Below are 19,916 nucleotides of genomic sequence, written 5' to 3' on the forward strand. Positions count from 1 at the left end.
TCTAGTCTCCAGGTTTGATTTTCTACTCTCCTTTATTAGTTTTAAAGTTTTTCAATTTTTAGGGTACAATTTAGTTAATATTTCTTTGGAATATTGTTTAGCGTTTAGGTCTTGTGCATTTTTATTATTTTGTGATTTCAGTATCAATTGAATCTAATTGAATTGAATTAATTTAGAATTTAATTGTTTTGTCTTCATTAATTACCCGATTTGATATATGAATTTAGTACATTGATACATTATTTGACGTGATTAGTTAAATTATTGTTCAATGTTAGAGTTTAGGTTTAATTTGTATTAATTACATTTAATTATATTTATTATAACTTAATTCAAGTTTAATTAGTAAGGTGAAATACTAAGCAATTTAAATTGTAAAGTTCGAATCTCTTAAAGTATAAATATAAATCAAGTTTAAATTGATGGCTACTACTTAATATAATGTGCATAATTAATTAATTTCTATTTATAGAATAAATTCAGTAGTGTAACTTAATTTAAAGTGTGTCGCCTAAATTATACAAAATAAGTAGTGAATATGCTAATACTTATGGAAATATCTCAATCTCTTTTTATCATCATTGTATAGATGGAACGTCGTACTTGGATGTATAATAGAAATTATCCTAATATGCGGGGATTAAGGAAGGATATTGTAGAAGGGGTTCAAGCACAAATCCAGTTACTCATTCACTGTGGAGTATAGACGACTGATTTGTGAGTGGGGTACGAAGTTGAAGATGTCTGAGGGTTATGTATTGATGCCGCGACCTAAAATCCATCACGAGATCGTGATGGTACATAACATTTATTTGCTAGGCAAGCCAACATTAGCTAAACAGTTATTCAATTAAACAATTTTAAAAGCAGATTATTAAGAAGAAAGAGTGAAATGCTTTGAAATATATAACAGAATCCATACACACAATGTCTAGTATAATACCAAAAACTAGTGTCACAAGTGCATGAGCTGCTATAAATACCACAAAAAGGGTCTGAAAAAAAAATACAATTGTCCAAAATGAAATAAATAGTAAAATAGATAGGAATGGGACTTCAGAGCCTGTGAACGATGTGCAGCTCTACCTCAAGTCTCCTAGAAATGTCGGGTCCGAGCAATCTCCGCTACATGCCAATGGGACAAACACTAGGATCTGCACAAGAAGTACAAAAGTGTAGTATGAGTACAACCGACCACATGTACTCTGTTAGTGCCGAGCCTAACTTCGACGAAGTAGTGACGAGGCTATGACAAGACATTCACTATAAACATGTAGGAATACAAGTAAAAAATCAATAAGGCAGTAAAGGAACAGCTAATTAACACAGAATTCAAAATAAAAATATAAGACAAAGGGCCCCATAATATCATCACTACTCCATTTTACAACACAATATGGTGATGGAAACCAACATCCAAGAATAACCATAATATATCTTCTCTATTGCGACGCATAGCCCGATCCACATATATAATACTAATACCATTCCAAACCCATTTAATTATAAGTATTGTTGCGGCGTGCAACCTGACCCCAATCAATATAAATATTGTTGTAGCGTGCAACCTGACCCACATATATGTAATAATATTATTGCAGCGTGCAACCCGATCCGCATATGTACAATAATACCACAATCAACTATGGTGAATTTCACAATGTAACATCAAAAGGGAACTAAACGTATAAATTCTCTAAGACAATCCAACATAATGTAGTAAAGTGAAATAGAAGAAAGTAAGGCAAATAAACAAATAAGGGCATAAGACAAGTGAAGGCGTCTATCTGATAGCATGTAAAAGCATAGAGAAAGTAAAGGCGGACAACAAATAAAGGCATGAATACATGGAAACACATAGAAAATAGAGGCATGTAACAAGTGAATGCATGTATGAACAAGTAGAGACATGTAATAATGAAAGCATGTAACAAGTAATAACATGGAGTAAATGAAGACGTGATATAATTGAAAACAAGCAATTAAGTAGTCCACCACGCATGCTTAACCCATGACAATGCATATACACTCATCGACTTGCATATACACCGTCCCCACACATAAATCCATGTACCAAATAGACCAATCAAGTCCTTTTTTCCTCAAGTTAAGGTTAACCACGACACTTACCTCTTTCCAAAACAAAACAAACAATCAACCATGGCGTTTCCTCTAGAACAAGCCTCCAAACCAATTGAATCTAGTCAAATATCGTTGAAATAATCCAAAACGCCCTTTAGAAATTACCCACAAAAGAAAAAGGTTCAATTTTGATCATAACTAAAAAAAAGTCAACTCAGACCTACGTGGTCGAAATTAGAGATTCTGACCAAATCTCGATTACACGTTCAACCCTGAGCTCGAATATGTGATTTGTTTCGAAATATGACCTCGATTCGAGGTATAAATCTCAATTTTATAAAATTTCTAAGCTCTACCCAAAAGCCCCTAATTTCTACCTTGAAATACATTGATTTGATGATTAACTTCATGAAAAAAGTAATTGAAATTGATTGGAAACAAGTTAAAGTTTCTTGCCAATGAATTTGAGAAATAATTCCTCTTCAAAAACTGCCTCTATGGAGTTTAGGGTTGAAAAATGGTGTAAAATGAGCTAAGTCTGAAATTTCCCGCTTTTACCCAGCTGCAGGTATCACAATTGCGAACTCTTGTTCGCAATTGCGATCATCGCAAATATGAATCACTGATTGCAATTACGCTCAGTGCCTGAGCCTAAGAATTGTCACAAATGCGACTAAAACATCATATTTGCAAAGGGTCACCCAACCGCAAATGCGATCCTAGCTTTGCAAATATGAAGATATCCTAAACACTCATGGGTCGCAGATGTGACCAAACAGCTCGCAAATGCGATGGTCCACCCTCCGCAAAAGTGAGACTATCCTCTAAATGAGAAGACACCCAACCCAGTCCCATTTTGCAAATGCGATACAATAACTGCAAAAGCGATCTTCGCATTTGTGAGCTCGCAAATGCGAGATCTGTAGACCTTGGGTCGTGACAGACCGATTTAGACTCTTAGGTTATTAATATGCTTTTAATTGAAGTTTTTTTTATATGGAATATCTTTCATTGTCGAGTTATTTCCCGTTTCATTTTGTTGTTGCTGAAATTCTTGTATACATTGTTGTTGAGCCGTGGGCTATTCTTTATTGTGATATTGGTATTATTGTTTTGGCAATATTATGGCATATGTGGACATGTCGTGGGGATTGATTGACGCAAAAGTGACATATCCCTCGCATTTGCGAAGTCCCCAGCCATCGCAAATGCAGAGCAAGCTTCGCATTTGCGAAGCAATCCAAGAATTCCATTCATGCAAAAGCGACAAATTGGTCGCAAATGCGTACCACCTCCGGGTCGCAAATATGATGATTTCTTCGCAAAAGCGAAGGCCAGCCCCCCATCCCATGTTTGCATTTGTGAGCCTGACATCGCAAACGAGAGACCTGCAACTTCACACCAACAACTGCTGAGCACCAACAGTTCCAAACCCAACCGTAATGCATCCAAAACTCACTCGATCTCCTCGGGCTCCAGTCCGAACATCTAAACAAGTGTAATAACATCACACAAATATGCTTGTTAACTCAAATCATCAAAATAACATCAAATATCAGAATCGATGATCATAATTCAAAATTTAAACTTTGAAACTCATTTTTCCAACTTTTCACATAATGCACCGAAATACACTTGGGACCCCAACCGAACATGCGTATAAGTCCAAAATGTCACGCCTCGACCTCAGGGAGTGCGACCGACGCTCAACAGAGTTATCTCGGTCGAAAAAGCCTGCACAATGCCGTCTACCAAACTCACCCATGAATAAAGAGAAGAATACATTTCATTAATTAGACAGTAAGAGGTCATGTGAACAACACCAGTTCATTTCCATTAGTTACGTCATTAACAAGTCTCCAAAATAGTACATTGTACAATCATAGTTAAAGTGGAACATATGATACGATTACAATATTTTTAGTTTTACCTTCCAAAAAACAGATACAACCCACACTATGTCTACAGATCCCAACTCACGTGTTGCACAAACAACTTACATACTAATAATATCAACGGCACGGACAACACATGTGCTGCACGGACAACTCACATGCTAGTAATATCTACCGCATGGATAACTCACGTGCTGCACGGGCTACTCACAAGCTATAATATCAATATCTGGATCCGCACGGACAACTCACGTGTTGCACGAACAACTCACATGATAATATCATAATCCGCCCGACGTGGTCACATGCACAATATTATAATTCGCCCGGCGTGATCACAGGCATATCAACACATAAGCAATGTACAAGAACACATGTATATGATGGATAAATATCATATTTCTTGCTCCTGGACTGGTATAATAACATGCTAAAGTGTAGGCATGTGCAATGTGTGCTATCATAGCTCAAATCGGTAATTTATCACAGAAATAGTAATTTCCAAGTTTATTCAGGGAATTAGTCTCTTCGTAACCTCAAACATGGCTCAAATAGTTCACAACAATGATACAAATATGAGAAACATTATAGCTTAAAACTTAATAGTCAACTCTAGGCATATCATAGCCTAAGCACTACCCCGAGCATGGATAAATACCCCGGTGCTTGTACATGGGTTCATACCCCACACATATGCGCACCCATAGCACGTAGCTATCACAAATAATTCAGGCAACTAGTGCCTCAACCAAGTTTAGATAGTATTCTTACCTAAAACAAGCCAAATCCAATACCGAGAAAGCCAACCAATACTTTGGAAATACCATCTCGCGCGTACCGACCTTCGAACTACTCAAAACTAGCCAAAATCAATTCAAGCACATCAAACAATGCTAAAGGAAACAAATCCAATCGATAAAGGTCGAATCTTTAATCAAAAGCCCCAAAGTCAACCAAAACATCAAACATGGCCTCGCATCTCGCAACCCAACAAAACTCACAAAATCTGACAACGCATTCAATTACAAGTCCAACCATACTAGTTTCACTCAAATTCGACTCCAAATCGATGCTCAAAACTCGAAAATTTACTTTATGAAATTTTTGACAAAACCCCCCAATTTCTCTTTTGAAATCATCAACCAAATCCCAAAAGCGAAGATAGATTCATGAAATATAATCAAAACTGAATAGAGAACACTTACCCTAATCCATATGGTGAAAATCATTTCAAAATTCATCTCAATTCGAGCTCCATAACTCCATAGCTCCAAATATGCAAAAATGGTCGAAACCTTCGAAATAGAGTACTTTATATTCACTCAAAGAATTAAAGAATCATGATCCCAGAAATACCATCGCGATCGCAAAGAATAAAAATGCACTTCCCCAGAATTACTCTATGCGATCGCAGCAAAAGCCTCGCGAACACGATACACAAGGTTCACAAATCTACGCGATCGCGGGAACAACATAGCAAACACGAAGAAGAAACCAGCCTCCTGCCCAGCTCAGCCCAATCACTATGCGATCACGTAGAAGCATATGCGGACGCGATGAAGACTAGTCACGCGAACGCAAAGAGAAAGTTCACAACAAACCAAAACACCTTTCGCAATCGCGGCTCGACCTTTGCGATCACGAAGAACACGAGAACCAACTGGTAGCAGCAGAAAACCAGTAATGCAAAACCATTCGAAATGATCCAAACCACGTCCGAAACTTACCCGAGCCCCCTCGAGACCTCGTCCAAATATAACAACAAGTCCCATAACATAACACGAACTTACTCGATGCCTTAAATCACGCATAACAAAAGCAAAACCACGAATCGCGTCTCAAATCGAACTTAATGAACTTTAGAACTTTCAACTTTAAAATCGCATGTTGAATCATATCAAATCAACTAGGAATTAACTCAAATCTTGTGCACAAGTTCCAAATGACATAATGAAGCTATTCCAATTCCCGGAACCACAATCTGAATCTGATATAATCAAAGTAAACTCTCGGTCAAACTTATGAACATTCCAAACCTTCAAATATCCAACTTTCGCCAATTAGTGTCGAAACCTTCTAGAAATATTCAAATGCAAATCCTGGCATACGCTCGAGTCGAAAATCACCATTCGGACATAATGGAACCATCAAAACTACGATTCGGGGTCAAATACTCAAAAGTCAAATTTGGTTGACTCTTCCAACTTAAAGTTTCTTAGTTGAGAATCATTCTTTCAAATCTATTCCGAATAACCTGAAAACCAAAAACAACGATTCATACAAGTAATAATACATCATACGATGATGCTCAAGACTTCAAATAGCTGAACGGAATGCAAATTCTCAAAACGACCGGCTGGGTCGTTACATTCTCCCCTACTTAAACATATGTTCGTCCTCGAACGTGCCAAGAGTCATTTTAAAGCCATCAGATCGTCGTGTAAGCTTACCATGCACATACCCGGGAGTAATCCCACGTCACCCCAATCCATAAAAGCCGGATGACACAACATAACTAAAGATCCTTAATTCAACCTTAGCCCGCAATCATTACTACCCAATTTCCAACATCTGGAATTTCTTACAAGACCTGAATCTCGCATCTACACATTGTATAAGTATGAACAAGTTGTATCAAGCCATAACCATAACCCAAGATGTAATCACATAATATACCGCATAACTCGCATACTCAAAACGATAATTGTTTACCACAATAACTGCTCAAATCAAATCTGGTACTGGTAATAAACCTCATATCAAACAAAATAGCGTTCAAAACCTTCGTACACTGTTGATGTTGAAAGAAACATGCAGAAAGTCATAACCACTCATCAGATCAAAAAGTCATGGAGCTCTCCCTCCTTCTACAAGAACTATAGCTAATTTCTAAGTCGATCAGTGACATTATCCCTCCAAATCTACCGCAATCAAATCCGATAGTACCCATTCTAGGTCCAACGACCCCATCTTATCAAATAAAGTCACTCTACTGGCCTGCCATATCAATACAACCTTAAGCCACAAATCGTGCAATCCATGCACCACCATGCAACAATTCAAATGCACCCAAAAATGGAAAATGACTCAAATGAGAGAACCGTCTCGCAAGCTCAACAAGTACCACCATAACGCAATGCTAAGAACCCATCACACACCATATGTTGATACCAAATTTTTTCCTCATATTTTCTATATCTATATATATATATATACTTTCAATATAGTGCATATGCATCATCATTTGATCTACAAGCATATATAAGTACTTTTCATAATTTTCTATAATTTTTAAAGGCTTTAAATCAATTTATTTCGGTATTTTATTATATATAAATATCTATTAATTACCTTACAAATTATTTTATGATGGTTTTATCATCTAAACTACTCATTTAAACCTATATTAGGTTTTAAATATTTTTAGTACATTTATTATAGTTACGTTTGCATTTTTAAGGCTAAATTGCACATTTTGCAATAATAGCCCATACATGCTTATAATTACTTTATTTATGCAAAACAATAACTTTTTATATTTTTAAAGTGTTAAATAATTATTTTAAATCATTTTATGCACAAATGATATTTTTGTTATTTATTCATTTTTATAAATTATTTATTTCATAAATTGTGTATTTAAAATATGGACCCAATTTTCAATTACATTTTCGGACCTAAACTACCCAAACCTACCCAATTACCCCGAGCCCAATACCCCTGGCCCAATTACCCTTACCCACTCAATTAAACCCAACCCAGTCCGCTCAAATCCCAGCCGTTGATCAAAAATGATCAGCGGCTCATAAACGATCCCTCCCTTTCCTTATATCTCCACCCCCCAAACCCTAACCCTCATTTCCCAAATCCGCCGCCTCTGTTTCCCTCCTCTGATGAACCCTAATCCCGCTGCCTTACTAAAATTCCCCCAAATCTCGTTCCTAATGGGATTCTTTTCCCATTCACCTACCATCTCGAGATATTTCCCTTATTTGGTGCTATTTTATGGAAAAACTTAGGTACTTGCCTAAACATGGACGTACCCCATCTTTGATTTTGTCCAAATCAATCTTTACCTCTTGAATCTGGATGACCTTAAGTCCAAACGCGTTGTTTTGAACCATGTAAGCCCGATTCATTCGTATCTTGCTGATTCCCTAAGGTTAGGGTTTCAGATTCTCATTTGATTCGAAACAAAACTGGTTCTGCGCATGAATCTGCCTATTTCTGTTGGTTCCTTTTACTTGCCTTAAATTAGGGTTTCAGATCTTCTCTAATTGAACCAAATCTGGTTTGATTCTATATTTTTTTTTGAATAATCTCCTATCTATGTTCATTTTATGCTAATATGTGATTCTTTGCCTTTATTTTTCTGCCGATTTTGTGATTTACCCAAATTAGGGTTTCAGACCTTTTTTTTTACTTGAACCAAATCCGGTTCTATTCTCTGCTTCTTGTGAATAATTTCCTGTCTATGTTCATTGTACGCATTATGTGATTCTTTACCTTATTTTCTGCCAATCTTGTGTATTTTTACTTAAAATTTAGGGTTTCAATTTTAATGATTTAAGTACTTGCCCCTTTTGGTGTTTAAACTAGTTATTTTCCATGTTTATGTTCTAATCCCTGCACTATTTAAACCCCTCCCCACTCCCCTTTAAAAGAAAAAGAAAAGACTTGGAAGTTCTAAGTTCGAAAATCTTTCACTACTATAACAAAGTTGTGTGCTTTTACTCTTGAATTATCTCATTCTGTATTCTGATTGCTGGCCGATTGGAAGCCAAGGCCAGAAATCTCCAATTTCTTGCTTTTGTTGGTGATATTTACCACACTGTTGGATCCCTTTCTTCCATGTTTCATCTCAACTGATGAGTTATTAGACCATCTGCCATTTCACTATGATTATTTGCTTAACGTGTTATTTCAATTAGGATCAGCGGTGCAATCGACGATTTCGTACCTTCCCCTCTCAAGTTGTCCACTTGAGGGTACCAGTCTAGACTCTTCTAGAAACCCCCACTCTAATATTTAACTGTGCATGCATAATGTCTAAGCCCCACTCTAAGGCAGGCCTTGTCCAAAGCCCATCGGGATTTCCATAATCCCAATGGGCACGATCATGATATATGCATTATTTGGAGAAAACATGCCGATATGCTAATCATTAATGTGTAAATGGTCGAATCCGGAGGGGGAAAGGGCTAACTTTATTTGTTTTGCAGAAATAACGCACGAAGTCCCCAGGTTCAGCATGGTTCGAAGTATCCCACCTTTGTTGCTAGATTGGTGGGAAAATCTCTCGCCAAGCGATAAAAACCATGTGAAAAGAGTCCTTGGAAATTTACCTTCTTTGTTAGACATTCAGCCAAAAAATGTACTGATCGAGGCCGCTACTCTGTTCTGGGATGAGAAGAGGGTCGTCTTCCGTTTTGGTGATATAGAAATGACTCCCCTTTTAGAGGAATTAGGAGGCTTTGCTGGGCTTCCCTGGGACAGCCCTGGTCTGTTGGTACCGGAAAATTGCACGTCTCAAGTTTTTCTGAAAATGATGGGTTTCAGAAAAAATGATGAGTTAGTCTGTTAGAAGAAATCTTACATACCATTCGACTTCCTTTACGAGCGTTATGGGCACAGTAAGTCCTACCGTCTTTATCATGATGAATTTGCTATCACCTCTCTGGGTTGGACTCATCGCCGGGTTTTTGTGTTCATTGTCTGTTTTCTGGGGATGCTGGTATTCCCAATATAAGGAGAAAGGATTCACACTCGCTTAGCTATGGTTACTAAGACCCTAATGGAAGGAATTAAGGGACAAACTTACACTATTGTCCCAATGCTCGTAGCGGAGATATACCGAGCTTTGGACTGTTGCAAGAAAGGATATAGGCACTTTGAGGGTTGCAATCTGTTACTGCAAATATGGCTGTTGGAACATCTTCAAAGGGGACAATACCGTCAAGAATTTCCGCGGCGACCATGGAATGACCACATAGCTTTTCACCATCCGAAAAGAATGACTTTTATCCAGACAGGTTTGCACAACCAGGAAACGTAGTAAGCTAAGTACATTTCTTTAGCAATTTGACTGATGACAAGGTACATTGGATGTTCGAGTGGTTCCCTAGCAGTGAATTCATCATCAGGTCGAGAGATGTTCCTCATATAGTGCTAATCGGATTAAGGGGAATCTATCCTTATACTCCTATCATAGTCATAAGGCAAGCTGGGAGAAAACGGGTTATACCACAAGTTTCCAAAATGGTTCATAACAAAGCAGACTTCCAAGGGAATGCCATTCCGTTCAAATGCGAGGCATAACACATGTGGCATCAAAGGATTATTGGGGAGAAAGATACCATCGAGCCAGACAGGTATCATGCCGGCCATGTGTACGTCTACCCATCATGATTGGTCGATGACATAGCAAGAGAGGTCAAGCCAGGGGTTGATTTAAGGAATAGGGTCATAGACGACGCTGCTGAAGTACAAGTCAAATACAGGAGGTTACGCAAAAGGGTCTTTGAATCTGAGTCCAGGCATTTGGAACAACATAAAGTGGACATGGAAGTAATCAATGAATGGAGGGGAATCGTTACTAAATCAACAGAAAGGTTGGAGTATTTGGAGCAGGGTTTGATGGAACTTGAGGGGAAGATGATAAAAAGGGTCTTGGATTGTCAGAACACAGAGGGCATTGAGGGAGGACATCTAGCAAGGGCGTATCTGCTGTTGGACATGCGCAACATGGGGAATCTGATTGACGGGGCTAAGAAGGCCAAGCTTGGAGAAGGTCCCTCTAGGACCAAGTAGATTAGCAGTGATGTTTTCTAGATTCGTTTTAGAATTTGATTGTAGTAAGGCAAATGCCACTAGTGACTCTTTATAATTATTGACGTTTTAGTAGAGATTTGGTATATTTATCATATTAATGAAATGATGCAGTTATCGACATTGAGTTTTATCCAAAGCTATATGTCTCTAGGCCTACCTCGGGCACGATGAGGTCCCCAAATTAGGATGCGAATTCCACAATACGTGTTTAAATATCGTAAATATCCTTTTAATACTCTTTATTGACTTGCTTACCTAGTGTTTTTCTTCTTTTCTTTGTTTATTCCCATCCCCTAAGGTTGGTTTGTGCATACTGGCATCATCAGCATATCATACCAGATATAGAGGTCCTCCACCTCCTCCTCCTCCAAGTGATCCTAAGAACAAAGGAAAGGCTAAGATGGATGATCTGAGCGGTATCAGGAAAGACAATGCTACACATGCAAAGAATGTTGAAACTTCAGATGGTCGGGGTACTCCGACACAGAACAACTTGGCTTTGCGATTAGAGCAAACGATACTGGAGTTACAAGGGGAACTTGAGCAGGTATGTAACCTGGAAAACCTTTCCCTTACCCTGAATGTTCCCGACATCAACCAACAAAATGCCCAAAACTCAACACCTCCTCAAAACACACAAAACCAGCACCCGTTAAATCCTCTCGCACCTCATCAATACGCCACGCCTCCTTAAAATCCTAATCCTCCACCAGCACCAACTCCTCCAAAGTATCATCATCATCCGACCCAGTACCCACCAACTACCATATACCACACTCCTCAGAATGCACCACAGCCTACTCCTGACCCGCAAAACTCAACCAATGACCACCATTACGCCCAGATTCCCGGAGTCCCCCAAAGTAATCCCATATATGTGTGGAAACCTTACACCACACCACACAACAGACCCTATACATACCCGAATCCGCCGAGAATGACCTGCTCATCAAGAATATGGCAGAAGAACTCAAGAAACTTACCGGTAAGGTTCAAAATGTCGAAGGGGGCAAAGGTGTTGAGGGTTTGAATTATGAAGATTTGTATTCAGCCGGACGTAGAACTACCAGAGGGTTATAAGCATTCCAAGTTCGAAATGTTCGACGGAACATGTGATCCGAAGGTGCACTTGAGAACATATTGTGACAAGTTTGTAGGAGTTGGCAGAGATGAAAGAATCCACATGAAGCTATTCATGAGAAGCTCACTGGAGACGCCCTATCTTGGTACATCAGTCAAAACCCAAAGAAATGGGTTAATTGGGTAAGCATGGCATCAGATTTCATGGATCGGTTCAGGTTTAACCTAGAAAATGCACCAGACGTTTTCTACATTCAAAATCTCAAGAAGAAGCCAACGGAAACTTTCTACGAGTATGCTACTTGGTGAAGGTCTGAAGCTGCAAAAGTAAGGCTAGCGCTGGAAGAAGAACAGATGAATAAGTTCGTCGTCAGAGCTCAGGATCCGCAATACTATGAAAGATTGATGGTTATTGAGAACCATAAATTTTCTAATATCATCAAGTTGGGAGAGAGAATATAAGAAGGGATCAAAAGCGGAATGATGAGAAATTTTGAAGCACTCCAAGCCACAAATAAGGCCCTGCAGTCAGGAGGTATCTTCAGGAAGAAAGAAGTAGGTGCAGTAATGGTAGCCCAAGGTCCGAAGTCTCCTCTCACATACCAAACACCTCCACCCATATATCAGCCTTCACTTCCCAGATACCAACAATCTTCCACCACTTACCATACCTATAACACCCAACCTACATACTACCACTCACCACCAGCCCGCCAAAACTACCAAAAACCTAGACCAAATTTCGACCGCAGACCACCCAGACAATACACCCCAATTGCTGAATCTATAGACCAACTGTACGAGAGACTGAAGGTTGCCGATTATATCACTTCCATTCCCGTTGTCGCCATGGAAAATTCCTCTCAATGGGTCAATCCAAATAAGACATGTGCCTATCACGCAGGCATGAAAGGTCATACTATTGATGAGTGTTGTACTTTGAAAGATAAGATTCAGACATTAATTGACACCAAAGTCATACAGGCAAAGGAGGCTGCACCCAATGTCCGTAACAATCCTCTCCCAGGTCACAGGGGTGGAGGGGTAAACATGATAGAGACCTATGAAGAATGGGACTCAGAGGGGTCAATTGGACTCATTCGAGAAGGGGATAATCCTGAAACATCTCCAGTCACTCTCACACCTATCATGGTACAAACTCAGGCACCAATCAAAGTTGAGGTAGCTGCACCAACTCTGTTTGAGGTTGAAGTAACAACACCTTTCACCGTGGTGGTAGCACCTACACTGTCTTATAAGTCTAATGCTATACCATGGGATTATGTTGCAGAAGCAAGAAGGAAAGGAAAGGGGGAAATGGGAGAAACTGGTGCAGCACAAGGTATGACCAGAACTGGTAGGGTTTACACGCCCGAGCATTTGGGGGGAACAAATAAAGAAGCCGCTTCCAGGCAGCCCATCATTGAAATCGGCCAGGATAATCTTTGGATAAAGGTACAAGTAAGGGAGTATTATGTGGTTGATCATTTGAACAAAACCCCTGCTCAGATATCCATTCTATCACTACTGTAGAATTCTGAGGCACACAGGAACACGTTGATGAAAGTGTTGAATGAGGCTTATGTACCCAACAACATTACCAGTGGAGAGATGGCCAATATGGTAGGACAAGTGTTGGAAAGCCACAAGATCACTTTTCATGAAGGCGAGCTACCATCATAAGGACTAAGTCATAACAGGGCACTGCATATCACAATGCAATTTGAGGATAAGTTCATTGCCAGAGTCCTGATAGATGGGGATTCGAGTCTTAACATATGTCCACTAATTACTCTGAAAAGATTGGGTAAAGGATTGCACGAGATATGAGTAGGAAGTTTGAATGTGAAAGCATTTGATGGATCTCAAAGGGCCACAATTGGGGAGACCAACCTCAGCCTACAAATGGGCCCAACCTGGTTTGATGTTGAGTTTCAAGTGTTGGACATATCTGCTACCAACAACTTATTGTTGGGACGACCTTGGATACATGCCGCTGGGGCCGTAGCTTCTAGTCTATATCAGGTCGTGAAGTTTGAGTGAAACCATCAGGAAGTGATCATCCATGGGGACGGAAGTAATCCCATTTACACTAGTCAAACTGTTCCGGTCATCGAGAATAAAAGGAAGTTGGGTGGAGAAACATACCACCGCATCGAGCGTGTCAACGCAATTGAAAAGGACAAATGATGGAGCAGTAAGATAGAAGGCATATTGGCATGGACAGGGTATGAGCCTGGCAAAGGTCTCTGTAAGAATCTCCAGGGGATCACCAAACCAATACAGCTAAAGCGTCACTGCACAACTTTTGGGCTTGGGTATGAATATACCTGGCACGAGTATCAAAATTGGTCGCCACCATGGCGTGGTCCTTATTACCCTCTAGAGCAACCAGTATCACATTTGAGCCAGTCATTTCATCAAGCTAACATGGTGTGGGAGTCCGAAGAAGATGAAGTTCTAGCTGGTATAAGGAATCTATTTCTAGATGATGAAGACACGGATTGTATGGCGATAGTTGAGGAGGAGGAGGAGGAGGAAGGCCTCATTATTCAGACCGTGGAGAAGGGAGTTATTCTCAAGAACTGGACTGCTGCACCATCAAGGGCCCATCGAGTTCCTGGGTAGCTGGCAATTAGCATCATTTATTTTAAAAGCAATTTTTACAAGCAATTAAAACTTTTCAGTATTTTGTTTTAAGCATGTTTTGTTTTGAAATAATTGCTCGGGTCATCGAGCTGTACCTGTTTGACATTTTCAAGATTTATCTAAATGCATTGTTTTTTTTAGTATTTATTATTATTCTTTACGTTTTTTTTCTCTACAGTATTATTACCTATCCCGATGACCTTACGACTGTGACATGTAATAAGACAACGCAACATAAGGATAATGATTCAGAGGATCTGGAAGAGGATATAATGCCCGAGGAAATTGTCAGAGAAGTGGAAAACTTTGAAAACAAGCCTAAGTCCAATTTGGATGAGACTAAAATAGTTAATCTAGGAGACTTCGAAACTGTCAAGGAAACACGTGTAAGCATTCACCTGTCACCATCATAGAAAGAAAAATACACTCGTTTCTTGAAGGAATATGAGGATATCTTTGCATGGTCCTATGATGATATGACCAGTTTGAGCACGTCCATAGTGGCTCATAAACTACCTACCAACCCAATGTGTCCGCCGGTAAAGCAGAAGCTCAGAAAGTTCAAGCCAGATATGAGTTTGAAAATCAAAGAAGAAGTCACCAAGCAGATCAAAGCTAAGGTTCTCAGAGTGGAAAGTCAGAGTATGCGTCAATTATCGGGACCTAAACAGAGCAAGTCCCAAAGATGATTTCTCGTTACCCAACATACACATACTGATCGACAATTGTGCCAAGCATGAACTCTAATCCTTTGTGGATTGCTTCGCGGGATATCATCAGATCTGGATGGATGAAGAGGATGCCGAAAAGACAGCTTTTATCGCACCATGGGGTGTGTACTACTATAAAATGATGTCGTTTGGTCTAAAGAATGCTGGTGCGACTTATATGAGGGTCATGGCAACTATTTTTCATGACATAATACATAAGGAGATAGAGGTTTATGTGGATGACATCATCATCAAATCCAAGAAGAGTACAGATCACATAGTAGACTTGAGGAAATTCTTTGATCGGCTTCAGAGGTACAATTTGAAATTGAATCCCGCAAAATGTGCCTTCGGGGTCCCCGGAGGAAAATTATTAGGGTTCATCGTCAGCCGCCGAGGAATTGAGCTAGACTCATCAAAAGTCAAGCTATCCAGGATTTCCCACCTACAAAGAACAAGAAAGACGTGATGATCTTCTTGGTACGCCTTAATTACATCAGCCGCTTCATAGCACAATCAATCGTGATCTGTGAGCCAATTTTCAAAATGTTAAAGAAGGATGCCGCAACCAATTGGACTGAAGATTGCCAGAAAGCTTTTGACAGAATCAAAGAATATTTGTCCACACCGCCAGTCCTGGTCTCGCCAGAACATGGTAGACCACTACTACTCTATCTCTCCGTATTAGATGGGGCTTTCGGTTGTGTCTTGGGATAACACGATGAGACGGGAAGGAAAGAACATGCCATATACTATCTGAGTAAGAAGTTCACACCCTACGAAGCACGATATTCTTTGCTGGAATGCACCTGCTGTGCTTTGACCCGGACAACCCAGAAACTGAGGCACTACTTCTGTGCCTATACCATAAATCTCATATCAAGGATGGACCCTCTGAAGTACATCTTCCAGAAATCCATGCCTATAGGGAAGCTGGCAAAATGGCAAATATTGTTGAGTGAATTCGACATCGTCTATGTGACTCAGAAGGCGGTTAAGGGACAAGCATTAGCGGATCATCTTGCGAAAAATCCTGTAGGCAGAGAATATGAACCACTAAAAACATATTTTCCTGATGAAGAAGTATCATTCGTAGGAGAAGATATCGCCAAAGCCTACGAAGGGTGGAGAATGTTTTTCGATGGAGCCGCAAACTTCAAAGGAGTGGGTATTGGAGCCGTTTTGGTGTCAGAAATAGGTCAACATTATCCGGTATCCGTGAAACTCAGATTGTTGTGCACCAATAATATGGCAGAATATGAGGCTTGCATATTGGGGCTCAATTTGACCGTTGACCTGAATATCCAGGAATTACTGGTAATTGGCGATTCAGATCTGCTGGTGCATCAGGTGCAGGGAGAATGGGCTACAAATAATACCAAGATATTACCATATCTATATCATGTGCAAGAGATGATGAAGAGGTTCACGAAGATAGAGTTTAGACATGTCCCGAGAATCCAGAATGAGTTCGCGGATGCATTGGTCACTTTGTCCTCCATGATACAGCATCCGGACAAGAATTTCATCGACCCCATTGTGGTAAGGATTCATAATCAGCCAGCTTACTACGCTCATGTTGAAGAAGAAGCAGACGAGAATCCATGGTTATATGATATCAAGGAATACTTGGCAAAAGGAGAGTACCCGGAGCATGCAAATCATACTAAAAAACGCACGCTCCGAAGATTGTCCAACCATTTCTTCCAAAGTGGAGGAATTATGTACAGAATGACTCCAGACTTAGGATTATTACGGTGTGTTGACGCTAAGGAAGCTTCCAAACTGCTCAAAGAGATACACTCTGGAATTTGCGGACCACATATGAATGGTTTCGTTTTAGCAAAGAAGATACTGAGGGCAGGTTATTTTTGGATGACTATGAGAACAGATTGCATCAAGTATGTCCAGAAATGTCATCAGTGCCAAATACACACAGATATGATACGGGTGCCGCCAAATGAACTCAATGCAATGAGTGCACCTTAGCCTTTTGCCGCTTGGGGAATGGACGTCATTGGACCAATCGAGCCTGCCGCTTTAAACGGGCACAGATTCATTTTAGTGCCCATAGACTACTCCACAAAGTGGGTCGAAGTTGCATCCTACAAAGCTATAACTAAGAAAGTCATCGCAGATTTTGTCAGTGATCGTATTGTTTGCTGATTTAGGGTTCTAGAGTCCATCATCACCGACAATGCCGCCAATCTCAATAGTGACCTAATGAAAGCTATGTGCGAGACCTTCAAAGTCAAGCACAAGAATTCCACAGCATACAGGCCTCAAATGAATGGAGCCGTGGAGGCCGCAAACAAGAATATCAAGAAAATACTGAGGAAGATGGTAGACAACCACAAACAATGGCATGAGAGGTTACCATTTGCCTTATTGGAGTACCGGACCACAATCCGCACGTCAACCGGGGAAACTCCTTACCTATTGGTCTACGGTACTGAACCTGTCATTCCCGCCGAGGTAGAAATTCCCTCCCTAAGAATTATACAGGAAGTTGAACTCAGTGATGCAGAGTGGGTAAGAAGTCGCTATGAACAATTAGCTCTCATTGACGATAAAAGAATGAATGCAGTATGTCATGGTCAACTTTATCAGAACATAATGTCCAGAGCTTTCAAAAAAATGGTCTAAGCTAGACAGTTTACACCGGGGCAGCTAGTGCTGAAACGAATCTTTCCATATCAGGATGAAGCCAAAGGAAAATTCTCACCCAACTGGCAAGGACCTTATATGGTTCACAGAGTACTAACAGGAGGAGCACTCATACTCGCAGAAATGGATGGAGAGATTTGGCCAAAGCCTATCAACTCAGATGCAGTCAAAAGATACTATGTTTAAAGCTGTTTATATTTATGCAATTGATGTAACTGAACTACGCTTGACCTGATTCCCGTTTAAGAGGGGATACGTAGGCAACCCTGTGGGTTCGGTCACAATTCAATAAAATTCTCATTTTCCCCACAATCAGAAACTGGGGCAGAATTTTAAGGAGGACCCTCAAAATTCCGGAGCAAGTCCAGCCAACGTCATCATATACAGAACGGTCAGAGAATCGCCTAAGTAAACTGGGGCAGAATTTTGAGAAGGACCCTCAAAATTCTAAGGAAGTCGCAATGTCTCTAAAGTGCCACGATCACTAGTTCATCTAATTTATCCGATATTGCATACTAATGTATTTTAAATAACTACATTCATCATATGCACGCACATTTTTTTCGAAAACTTTATTTTATGAAATAGCCAGATGCTACCCATGGTAACTCAAGCAGGATTTCGATGTAGAGCGAGGCAAAGCAAGCAGGCAGAGGCACGAACCAACCTTCCCCCGTAAAACTCACGATTGTCCTTTGGATGTAGGAACAAGAAATATTCTCAAATTCGGGCACACCTCAGAATCACTATCTTCATAACGACAAAGCTGCCAAGTGCAAACACATTTCCAGCTAAGAAATACTCTGGTGCTACTTATTATCTGTTCATTGCATGAGACTAAGAATTGTCTCCATCTTGAATGAGGCTAAGCCCTGCCTCCTTAATTGCATAAGGCTAAATTCAGCCTTCCCTTTGCATGAGACTAAACATTGTCTCCATCTTGCATGAGGCTAAGCCATGCCTCCTCAATTGCATAAGGCTAAGCACTGCCTTCCCTTTTCATGAGACTAAACACTATCTCCATCTTGCATGAGGCTAAGCCCTGCCTCCTCAACTGCATAAGGCTAAGATCTGCCTTCCCATTCCATGAGACTAAGCACTGTCTCCATCTAGCATGAGGCTAAGCCCTATCTCATCAACTGCATAAGGCTAAGCTCTGCCTTCACATTGCATGAGACTAAGCACTCTCTCCATCTTGCATGAGGCTAAGCCCTGCCTCCTCAACTGCAAAAGGTTAAGGTCGGCCTCAGTCAACTGCATAAGACTAAGCTCTGCCTTCCCATTGCATGAGACTAAGCACTGTCTCCATCTTGCATAAGGAGCTATGCCTTCCCACTGCATGAGACTAAGCACTGTCTCCATCTTGCATGAGGCTAAGCCCTGCCTCCTCAATTGCATAAGGCTAAGCTCTACCTTCCCATTGCATGAGACTAAGCACTGTCTCCATCTTGCATGAGGCTAAGCCCTGCCTCCTCAATTGCATAAGGCTAAGCTCTGCCTTCCCTTTTCATGAGACTAAGCACTGTCTCCATCTTGCATGAGGCTAAGCCCTGCCTCCTCAACTGCATAAGGCTAAGCTCTGCCTTCCCATTCCATGAGACTAAGCACTGTCTCCATCTTGCATGAGGCTAAGCCCTGCCTCCTCAACTACATAAGGCTAAGCTCTGCCTTCACATTGCATGATACTAGCACTATCTCCATCTTGCATGAGGCTAAGCCCTTCCTCCTCAACTGCATAAGGCTAAGGTCTGCCTCAGTCAACTGCATAAGGCTAAGCTCTGCCTTCCCATTACATGAGACTAAGCACTGTCTCCATCTTGAATAAGGCTAAGCTATGCCTTCCCATTGCATGAGACTAAGCAATGTCTCCATCTTGCATGAGGCTAAGCCTTACCTCCTCAACTGCATAAGGCTAAGCTCTGCCTTCCCATTGCATGAGACTAAGAACTGTCTCCATCTTGCATGAGGCTAAGCCCTGCCTCCTCAACTGCATAAGGCTAAG

Source organism: Nicotiana tabacum, chromosome 21 (genome assembly GCF_000715075.1).
Source record: "Nicotiana tabacum cultivar K326 chromosome 21, ASM71507v2, whole genome shotgun sequence".
Classification (NCBI taxonomy): Eukaryota; Viridiplantae; Streptophyta; class Magnoliopsida; order Solanales; family Solanaceae; genus Nicotiana; species Nicotiana tabacum.